Source organism: Ovis aries, chromosome 8, assembly GCF_016772045.2.
Source record: "Ovis aries strain OAR_USU_Benz2616 breed Rambouillet chromosome 8, ARS-UI_Ramb_v3.0, whole genome shotgun sequence".
Taxonomy (NCBI): Eukaryota; Metazoa; Chordata; class Mammalia; order Artiodactyla; family Bovidae; genus Ovis; species Ovis aries.
In genome coordinates, this window is record NC_056061.1 from 41024272 (window position 1) to 41036203 (window position 11932).

Consider the following 11932-nt stretch of genomic DNA (forward strand, 5'->3'; position numbering starts at 1 on the left):
AGATCTAAATTCCTTGCTCAGTTATTTAATATTATTATGGATGGTTGTTCTTTACCCTTTTAGTCATCAATTTATATTTTGCATTGTCTGCCTGATCATGCTCTAATAAGCCCTATAAGAAAATTAAAGAATGCAGAAATGGCATGGGCTCTGCTCCATGGAATGTATTTAAATCAAATAAGTATGTTTATAATAGCAAATGACAAGAGTTCAAAGTGTAGTTTGAAATTATGAACATGTTTATAGAGACCATATTCAGTCTCCTAGTTGGAAGTGGGGGCAGAGAATATTTTGCTTTCAAATGCCTCAAAGTCTGATAAGGCACTGCACATAATTGATAATTTTCAATGTCTCCCATCCCGAACAGAGCATAAGGGGTGGCATAAATATGTTCCTGTTTCACTGAGTAACCATTTTCCAAGTTTCAGAACCTTATCAGCCTTTGCTCTGAAAGTCTCTACCCCAACAATATACTTCTCCTTTCCTTAAGTTAGCAATCAATTCAGCTTTGTGGTTTTTTGTTTAAGGTATTGAAGATGATTTTCATTTTTTTAAGCAGCTGAATACCCTGGAAGTTAACAACTTGTGTAACAATTTTGGAAAGAATATGTGTAGTCATATTCTTTGCCTTGATGGTTTAATTTCTAGGAATTTGCCCAAATAGACACTCTGCATAATCTTATACAGTTTTGCATTTAATCCTTTTAACAATTCTACAATATAAACCCTATTTTTATTTCCATTTTTTCACTTGATGAAAGGAAGGCTAGGAAGATTTAGAACCATTTCCTTAGCCACATATCTAGTATACTCTGAATATTTAGAGACTTGCTCTCAAGCCAGAATTCTACTTCCTCTGTTAGAGAAAAAGATTCAAAATGAAGACAAAAATGTTTGATAAACATAGGTATTTGAAGTAACATCACCAACACCCAAATATATGAAAAAAGAGCTAAGTAAATACTCATTATTAAGACATATAAAATAATGAATATGTTAAAATGTTTATGATCTGGTATTGAAACAAAATCAAAGCACAATGATAATTATACTACATAAAGTTGTGATACATATGGATTATAAATGAAACAGATAAAAAGCTATGTGAATTTCTGGGGCGGTTGGATTCTGAGTATAATACATCTTTTTGAGCTTTTAAATATTGCTTTAATGTTTGTATAATAATAAAATTAAGGGCTTCCCTGGTGGCTCAGTGGTAAAGAATTTGCCAGCCAATGCAGGAGACACAGGTTTGATCCCTGGGTCAGGAAGATCCTCTGGAGAAGAAAATGGCAACCCACTCCAGTATTCATGCCTGGGAAATCCCATGGACAGAGGAGCCTGGTGGGCTACAGTTCATGGGGTCAGAAAGAGTCAGACACAACTTGGTGACTAAACAACAACAAAAGTAACATAGATATAGATAGCAATCTCTGCATTTGAGGTTTCTAATCAATTATTCCATGCTCTATAAAAAATTTCAATGTACCAAAGATTTCTGAGAATTCTAGGGATTATATAAACTTCTGATTATTTGGTGTTCTGAATTTCTACACTGGAGCTTTTCCAATTCTACCATAAATGTTCCTTTCTCTCTGACTGCTTTGACTTGGATATGGGACTCATCTCTTAATTTCCCCCTAAACTTTCAAACAAGATATAGTTGACAGGTAGTTCTGAAATTTTAGATAGAGTGGTATTTTATCATAGCAGTATAAACAAGTTAATGTTGAATTAATACTACTTTCCTAAAATTCTAGCTGTCTAGCACATTGCTTATTTTCTGTTCCTTGAAGACTTACTAATAAGTGCTCCTCATTTTATCATGTAAGATGATTTTCCATCTTCAACCTCAACTCTAAGCATAATGAATATGTGATATTGTGCACCCATAAAACCAAAGGGGCATATTCCAGATTCTACCCCTTAGCAGCATAGAGATTCACTGTGAAATAGATTATGACATTCCAAACATAAGAAAGGAGAAATCATTATATTTGTTTTGGGGGGCTTGCTGCTAAGTCGCTTCAGTCGTGTCTGACTCTGTGTGACCCCATATACGGCAGCCCACCAGGCTCCCCCGTCCCTAGGATTCTCCAGGCAAGAACACTGGAGTGGGTTGCCATTGCCTTCTCCAATGCAGGAAAGTGAAAAGTGAAAGTGAAGTCGCTCAGTCGTGTCCAACTCTTAGCGACCCCATGGACTGCAGCCTACCAGGCTCCTCTGCCCATGGGACTTTCCAGGCAAGAGTACTGAAGTGGGTTGCCATTGCCTTCTCCTTTAGGGGCTTAAATGACATTAATTTAAAGTCTCAAATTTTAAATTAATATCCTACTGTGCTTTGATTACAAATGTGCTCAATGGCATTTTATTTAGAAATTCAAAGCTTCAAATATTTTTAAGTATCTGTTATTCAACAGAAAGTATAATAGGAAGGCTTAGTACAAAAGAGACAGAACTTAAAAAAAGGAATCCTTCTGAATAACCTCTTAAACAACAACAACAAAAATGAAATAAGGCTTTTACTATGGTTGAAGGGATTTCGATTAGAACAAAGAAAATAGTAATAGCTGTTAGCATTCAAATATGGCAGAGAGATAGATTTGGGAATCTTCTTTCAATGCATTTTTATGCATTGTAACAGATATCAAATGAGAGTTAAGCATAGGATGAACTAGATTGAGTTTTGCATTTGTCTTCTCTACCTACCATACTATTATTTGAGGGTATAAAGCATGTTTTCTTTTGGTGTATCTTCCTTTATTACTTATCATCCTCTCATATTCAAGAAGCTTTTCAAATAGTCTAATAAAATATTTTCAAATTACGTAATAAAATAAGTTCCCTTAGAAGTCTGAATTGTGATCGCAAAGCAATAGGGAGAAAGTCTGATTTATTGATAAGTGAGAGTATGCTATAAATTTTCTTCATTTTAAAACTGCCTATAGATGATGAGATCATCCTACTTAGAGAAATTGCAGCAGACAGGGATAATGATGCAATTACTAAAGAAAAGGATCACAATGTCTAAGGGTATATGCTTTGTTTTATAAAGTAAATGCATTTCTTCTTAAATACTATGTGGAAATCTAATGAAACTGTACCAGAGGAGATTGTTATCTAAGAAAAGACATGATAAATGTTTTTGTGAGATAATCATTTTATAATTAAAAAAAATCATTACTCAGTTTATGAATTTTGTGAAGCTCTTTGATTCTCATCTTAGATTTCCTTGATGTGAAAGCACACTGTATCTAATATAACTGTATCTAATATAAGTAATGTAGCAAGAATTATTTTCAATCTAGTAGCTTAGGTCAGATTTTGAAGTTCAACAGAAAGATATTTCATGTGAGATTTTTGGCTTTGCATGTGTGCTAAGTCACTTCAGTTGTGTCCAACTGTTTGCAACCCTATGGACTGTAGCCTGTCAGGCTCCTCTGTCCAAGTGATTTTCCAGGTAAGAATATTGGAGTGGGCTGCCATGCCCTCCTCCAGGGAATCTTCTCATCCCAGGGATCGAATCCACATTTCTGACATGTCCTGCATTGGCAGGTGGGTTCTTTACCACTAGTACCTCTGGTTAATATTTTCTTAATGAAATAAAATTCGTTATAATATCACTTATAGAAAAGAGCTCAGTCATCTCTGGAATTTAAAAAGCAAAAACATACTCTACCAATAAGAATATTTCCATACAGTGTGAACTTTATAAAGTGGTACAAAAGCCAAAGGATTAATTTAAGGAAGGGGTGATTGTAGATGTTGAGTTCTTACAAGCTGTCCATCTCTAGGCAAATCACTTATCCTCTCAGAGAGCTCTTTCTTTCCTTATTAGAAGGAGTACAGAATTTTCTACTTTACAAGCTTACTGCAAAGCTGATGTGTATAAAGAAAACTTTACAAAACTCTTAAAAAAGTGTAAGAAAATTTGGGCCTCATAATATTATTATTGTGTCACATAAAGTACATAAGTCCTTAATTATCCTAATTTTAAAATGGCATTAGAGTTATTTTGGCCACTTACTGGTTTATTTGGTATCTGAACACCCAGCCACTTATGTAATTAAAACTAATGTCTATATGACTAGCAAGATAGTATTGCCAAGAATATAGAACCAAATGGCCATAAAAGAATTAAAGCTTTGAATGATTTTAAAATTAAATTAAAACTTTGAATTATAACTTTGAATGGTTCAAATGGTGTGAATTGTTAAAAATGCAAATATATGTAAAGAGTTCTTAAAATTCTTAAATTTTAAATCATGATTGAACATTTTATGGCAAATAGAGAACAGAGGTTCTTAATAACTTGGAGAAAAATGGCAAATAATTACACTGAGGTAGAAAGGCTGAGATTACACATAAGAAGACACTTCCTAAAGTAGGAAGTAATCAATCTTCCTGTATCTCTAAATGGCAAACACTCATCTGTTTCGTGTCTTTATCTTTTCTAGAATTTCATACATATGGAATCATATAACATTCAGTCATTTGTGTCACCCTTCTCTCACTTACAAAATACACTAAAGATTCATCCATGAGAGTGCATGAATCAATCATTCTTTCCTTTTCATCACTTTATCAACAAAGGTTTGTATAGTCAAAGCTATGGTTTTTTTCAGTAGTCATGTACGGATGTGAGAGCTGGACCATAAAGAAGGCTGAGTGCCAGAGACTGATGCCTTTGAATTATGGTGCTAGAGAAGACTCTTGAAACTCCCTTGAACTGCAAGGAGATCAAACCAGTCCGTTCTAAAGGAAATCAATCCTGAATATTCATTGGAAGGACTGATCCTGAATATTCATTGGAAGGACTGATGCTGAAACAAAAGCTCTAATACTTTGGCCACCTTATGTGAAGATCCAACTCATTGGAAAAGACCCTGATGCTGGGAAAGACTGAAGGCAAAAGGAGAAGAGGTAGGCAGAGGATGGCATGGTTGGATAGCATCACCAACTCAATGGACATGAATTTGAGCAAACTCTAGGAGAGAGTGAAGGACAGGGAAGCCTGGCATGCTACAGTCCATGGAGTTGCAAAAAGTCAGACACAGCTTAGTGACTGAACAATAGGTTTTCTATTTATAGGTGTACTACAGTTTGTTTATTCAATCACCAATTGAAAAATATTTTCATTATTTTGACATTTTGGCAATTACAGATAAACTTGTTATAAATATTTATATATAGGTTTTTGTGTGAAACTATGTTTTTTTTTCCTTTCAAATCACAATTTTATTTTCTAGAGAGTATGACAGTATTCTTAGAAGATTTCAGAGAATTTTAAAAAATGCAGAGTTCAATGAGGTTGGATAAAAATAAACATGCAGAAAATAAATTATTTTTTAAAATCTGTAATTCATTTAGAAAATATAACTTTAAAATATTCTCCATAGCCATAAAATCTTTAAATATCTTAGCAATAAACCTGACAAATTTTAAATTCACTTCAGTAAATACCGAAGAGTGAGAATGCTGAATCATATGGTAAGTGCATGTTTAATTTTTCTTTTTGTCTTTTTTTTAAAAAAATTTTTTTTAATTTTTTTTTTTAAAAATCTTCAATTCTTACATGCGTTCCCAAACATGAACCCCCCTCCCACCTCCCTTCCCATAACATCTCTCTGGGTCACAAAGAGGTTTCCAAAGTGCAGGACCATTTTGAATTTCCTTCAATGATAAATTAAAATCACTGTGGTTCTGCATACTCATCAGCATTTCATGTTGTCAGATTTCTTTTTTTAATGCATCCTTTTAAAAGCTTTCACTTTTCACTCTCATGCATTGGAGAAGGAAATGGCAACCCACTCCAGTGTTCTTGGCTGGAGAATCCCAGGGACAGGGGAGCCTGGTGGCCTGCCGTCTAGGGGGTAGCACAGAGTCGGACACGACTGAAGCGACTTAGCAGCAGCAGCAGCAGCAGTGGTAGCTCATCATGGTTTTAATTTGAAGCTCCCTAATAACTAAAGGTGTTAAACATCTTCCCATATACTTATTGCTTTTTCATATATTTTCTTTGGTAAAAGTCAGATCTTCTATGAATTTTTAAATTTTTATATTAATTTTTAAGAATTCTTTATATACTTTGGGTACAATTTCTTTATAAGATATGTCATCTACATGTCTGAAGCTTATACTTCCATTATTTTAACAGTGTCTTTCACAGAACACTTTTTTAAAAGTATATATATATATTTGCTTTTGGTTCACATTTTAATTAAGAAGGGTTGTGATCAGATAATACCTTTAGTGACAAAAGAGTATGTACACTGAAGCAAATAAAAAGTGAACAAATTCCAAGGTATTACAGTTTAAAGGTTTACACCTTGTATATTTTATTAACCATAATTTCTCATAAATAGCTGGCTCTATAAAATTTATTTTAAGTTATAAGAATAGGATCAGATAACTTCTCATTAAGGTTTTTGAAGTTATATGCTCCTTTGATGTGCTGAGGTTTACCTACAAAATCCATTAGGTAGCAGAATTACATCATTAAATCAGTTCTCTGGAAAAGTTGTCCAAGATGGCAGCTACTAGTCACATAGGACTGCCAAGTACATAAAATGTGACCAGTGTGACTGAAGCCATAGCTTTTATTTTGATGAGTTTATTTATTTTTTAAACGAATTAAATTGTATTGCAGTACAATTGCTTTACAGCATTGCGTTAGCTTCTACTGTATGGCAAACTGAATCACCCGTACATATACTCATGTCCCTCCCCTTTTGGACTTCCCTCCCATTTAGGACACCGCAGTGCATTAAGTAGAGTTCCCTGTGCTATACAATATGTTCCCATCCATTGCCTCTTTCATACATAGTATCCATAGTATATATGTTTAGGTTGAAAAACTGATGTTCAGTTTAGCTATTGAAAAAAACTTTCAACTATGTATGGGACAACTTGGCTTTATGAATCTTCATCAACTGTAAATTTTATGAAATCAAAATACAGATCAAGTATACCCAGTAAAAATTTAGTATCAAAATTGAGATGTCCTATAAGCACACATTTGATTTGAAAGACTTAATATTAAAAAAGAATGCTAAAAGGACCATTAATATTTTTACATTCATCACATGTTAAAAAGACAGTATTTTGAATATATAAGGTTAAATATAATATATTACTAAAACCCATATTACTAGTTTCTTTTTACTTTTTGAAATGTGACCTCTAGAAAAATGAAATCACATGTTTCTCACATTACATTTTCTTTAGAAAGGACTGCTTTAGAACTACATATTGTGTATTAAAGTGGTATTTTGTGTCAAAAAGCATTCAGTGTTCTGAAATGACATGCTAACAGTCTGCCCACTGCTACCTCCAGCTCCCGCGAAATAGCAGCAGGGAGCTCCAGCTCCCTTCTTTCTTGAAGCAGGATCAAGAATTAGTACGTTCCAAGTCACTTTTGATAGATTTTATAACCTTTCCAACAAGGAAAGGACTAGAAGAAAGCAGAGTAAGGCTTACCTTGGGCCTTGTAGGTCTCACAGTGTCAGGTGCTGTCAAGGAACAGCATCTCCGGATGCCCTAAACATGCCATAAATTGGGCAGCACTTCTGGTTACTGAGGGGCTCCAGTTCATGGCTTACTTTCTTCTGAGGAAAAAGAGGTTGGACTGCCTCCTCTCCTCCCCACTGCCATGGGTTAGCACTTTCTCTTAGTACTTCTTAACTCACAAACAAGGAATAGAACCCCAGCCTTCCACCTTTCTCCTTACTCTTCAGCATTTTGAAGCTAATAGTAAGAGGTTTCCTTAGAGTATAAATTATGTTTATTCTTTTTATTTAGCTTATCAATAAAATTGTGTGCACATATATATACACACATATGTGTATGCATGCATACACACACACAAACACACACGTGTATATGAATGATTAGTGGTATAGGTATTATCTTGCCAAAACTGAAACCAGTTTTCAAAAATATAACTAATATAGAAAGAAGTTTACCTGACTTTGAAATATTATGCATTATAATTTCTAAAAGATATTTTAAGAAATTATAATATCTTAGAATAAAATTTCACAGGTATAATATTTAAAGTTTCTTTAAAAAAATAAAGAACAGTATAGAAATCTTAAAGATATTAAGTATAATAGTAAATACAATTAAACATCATGGGTATATTATTCTACCACATATGACATAACTACGTTAAGTGTTAACTTTGATATAATGTTAAGTCCAACATCTCCTTATACAAGATAAACTTCTGAAACTATTCTTTACTTAAGATCAATTTTAGTTTGTAAACTTTTAAACAACCTAAGATACCAATAAGTTCCAATTGAACACATTTCTCTCAGAATCCAGCCAGCTTGGGAAAGGAAATACATACTTACACTGTAGAGAACATATCATGGGAAGCACATAGACAGTTGTTAAGCTATTCCACTTGATGATAAAATTCTTGAATTATTACATTCTAAACCTGTTGGGACAGAGACAGAAAAAATGAGCTAAATATGCTGGGTTTACTATATACATAGCTAAATAATCAAAGAAAACAAAAAGAAATAATATACCTTATAAACATAGACCTTTATGTATTATTGTGTCATTTTCCTATATTACTTTATGATTTTTTTTTATTTTTAGGCAAATGTTATTGGATTATTTAAGTCATGTCAGTGTATAGGCAGGCCTCAGAGAAATTGCAGGTCAGGTCTCAGAACACTGCAGTAAGGTGGATGTTGCAATAATGGGAACACATGTAAGAATTAAAGATTTTAACATTAAAAAAAAATAAAAAACTAGGAAAAAAAAAATAAAGGGAATCACACTAATGTTCTGCTATACCACTGCATGTAAAAGTTATGTTTACCCTATACTGTAGCCTATTGTGTGACAGCATTATATCTAAAATCAATGCACATACCTCAATTTAAAAATAATGCTAAAAAATGCTAATGATCATCTGACCCTTTAACGAGTCAATCTTTTTGCTACAATAACTTCAAGATCACTGATCATAGATCATCCTAACAAGTATGATAATAATGTTAAAGCTTGAAATATTGGAAGAATTACTAAAATGTGACAGACAAATGAAGGGAACAAATAATGTTGGGAAAAAATGGCACTGACAGACTTGTTTGATGCAGTATTGCTACAAACCTTCAATTTGTAAAAATCTCAGTATCTGCAAAGTGCAATGAAACAAAGCACAATCAAATAAGAAATATTATTAAAAGAGCTATGTCTGGACAATAAGAAATACAATTAAAAGAATAAATGGTATCATTAAAACTTTAAGGAAATAAATACATTTTGTTAACTAAATATAGTTCATGGTCTCTATTTTTCATGCTTTCCACTTAAAGACTAAGTTGTGTCTAAAGCACAAAAAGCAAAAACAAAATGTTACTAAATCATCTGGATGTTTATTATTATCTGGATACTTGATAGAACAAAGACCAAGTTTTTAGATGATTTGTCTGAACATCTTTAATTTTCACCTTAATGGATGAAATCTCTTTTATGGTCTGAATGTCATATCCCTTCCCCTTCAAATTCTTATGTTGAAATCTTATGGTATTGAGAAGTGATTAGGTCAGGAGGGAGAAGCTCTTATGAATGGGACCAGTGTCTTTGTGAAGGAGAATCCAGAGAGCTCCCTTGCCTTTCCACCAGATGAGAACACAGTGAAAAGTTGGTATCTATGATCCAGGAAGCTCACACCAAACACCCAATATGCTAGCCTTCAGAACTATGAGAAATAAATGTCTGTTGTTGATGAGCTACCCATGCTGTGGTATTAATGCTTCATTATAGCAGCCCAAATGGACTAAGGCACTTGCCCTCATACGTGATTGGCTATAAATGGAGCAAGTGCTTTCAAACCTTTTTAAATTTCTTATTCAGTAATGAAGGAAGATATTAGCTCTAAGACAAAGTGGGAAACCTACCTACTCACATTCATCTCCCCAGTGGCGAGCACAAATGTCATCAAACTATGGAATAATTTCGAGTACAATAAAAAGTGGGTTTAGTTTTCTCTTTAAAATAGTGCCTCCTAAAGCTGTTATGGGAGTTTATACACTGTTAATTTTTTTCTTTGCTGTAGAATACACTCGAAGAAGACTCTCATACTTACAAGTAACAAAACTTGGTGGCTAGGTGTCTCTATACTGAGTACACACACACACGCGCATGCATAAATGGGCACACACAAACACAACCATATCTCTTGTTCCTGCTGAATATCCGCCAAATACCTAACTTTTTTCTTCCTGAAATCAGTAGATTTTAAAACAAAATTGAGTTAGATTTCTTTCTGAATTTACTCAAAGTCTTGGCTTGTGCTTAATAGTCTTTTTTTCCTCCCTCTCAGAGCTTTTGTGTAATAAAGTTTTATTAAAGTATAAAGGAGATAGAGAAAGCTTCTGACATAGGCATCAGAAGGGGATAGAAAGAGTATCTGCTTGCGAGTGTTAGCAGTGGAGTTATATACTTTCCAATGAATCAAAAGAATGTCTGGAGGTTGTAAGGACTTCACCAGACCTACTCCCATAATTTACATTTTAAGACAACAGGATTAGCCAGAAGGTTTAATCCAGAGACTGTCCTCAGCATGATACATTGTTATATAATCCTAAGGAATGTAAGAAGAAGTGGCAAAAATACACAGAAGAACTGTAAAAAAAGAGCTTCACAACCCAGATAATCACGATGGTGTGATCACTTACCTAGAGCCAGACATCCTGGAATGTGAAGTCAAGTGGGCCTTAGAAAGCATCACTATGAACAAAGCTAACGGAGGTGATGGAATTCCGGTTGAGTTATTTCAAATCCTGAAAGATGATGCTGTGAAAGTGCTGAACTCAATATGCCAGCACATTTGGAAAACTCAGCAGTGACCATGGGACTGGAAAAGGTCAGTTTTCGTTCCAATCCCAAAGAAAGGAAATGCAAAAGGATGCTCAAACTACCACACAGTTACACTCATCTCACATGCTAGTAAAAGAATGCTCAAAATTCTCCAAGCCAGGCTTCAGCAATACATGAACCATGAACTTCCAGATGTTCAAACTGGTTTTAGAAAAGGCAGAGGAACCAGAGATCAAATTGCCAACATCTGCTGGATCATCGAAAAAGCAAGAGAGTTCCAGAAACACATCTATTTCTGCTTTATTGACTATGCCAAAGCCTTTGACTGTGTGGATCACAATAAACTGGAAAATTCTGAAAGAGATGGGAATACCAAATCACCCGACCTACCCCTTGAGAAACCTATATGCAGGTCAAGAAGCAACAGTTAGAACTGGACAGAGAACAACAGACTGGTTCCAAATAGGACAAGGAGTACATCAAGGCTGTATATTGTCACCTTGTTTGTTTAACTTCTATGCAGAGTACATCAGGAGAAATGCTGGACTGGAAGAAACACAAGCTGGAATCAAGATTGCCGGGAGAAATATCAATAACCTCAGATATGCAGATGACACCACCCTTATGGCAGAAACTGAAGAGGAACTCAAAAGCCTCTTGATTAAAGTGAAAGTGGAGAGTGAAAAATTTGGCTTAAAGCTTAACATTCAGAAAACGAAGATCATGGCATCTGGTCCCATCACTTCATGGGAGATAGATGGGGAAACAGTAGAAACAGTGTCAGACTTTATTTTTGGGGGCTCCAAAATCACTGCAGATGGTGACTGCAACCATGAGATTAAAAGACACTTACTCCTTGGAAGGAAAGTTATGACCAACCTAGATAGTATATTGAAAAGTAGAGATATTACTTTGCCAAAAAAGGTCTGTCTAGTCAAGGCTATGATTTTTCCAGTAGTCATGTATGGATGTGAGAGTTGGACTGTGAAGAAAGCTGAGCGCTGAAGAATTGATGCTTTTGAACTGTGAAGAAGAGTCTTGAGAGTCCCTTGAACTGCAAGGAGATACAACCAGTCCATCCTGAAAG

At 34.5% G+C, this 11932-nt stretch overlaps 1 protein-coding gene across 1 annotated transcript in view; it reads right to left on the reverse strand.

Moving 5' to 3' along the window:
* Positions 1–8467, reverse strand: part of FUT9 (fucosyltransferase 9) — a 130164-nt gene extending 121697 nt beyond the window's left edge. The window contains exon 1 of the mRNA XM_060419234.1: positions 8358–8467. The gene's annotated coding sequence lies outside the window, so the exon portion shown is untranslated. The remainder of the gene's footprint in view (positions 1–8357) is intronic.
* Positions 8468–11932: the final 3465 nt, after the last annotated feature.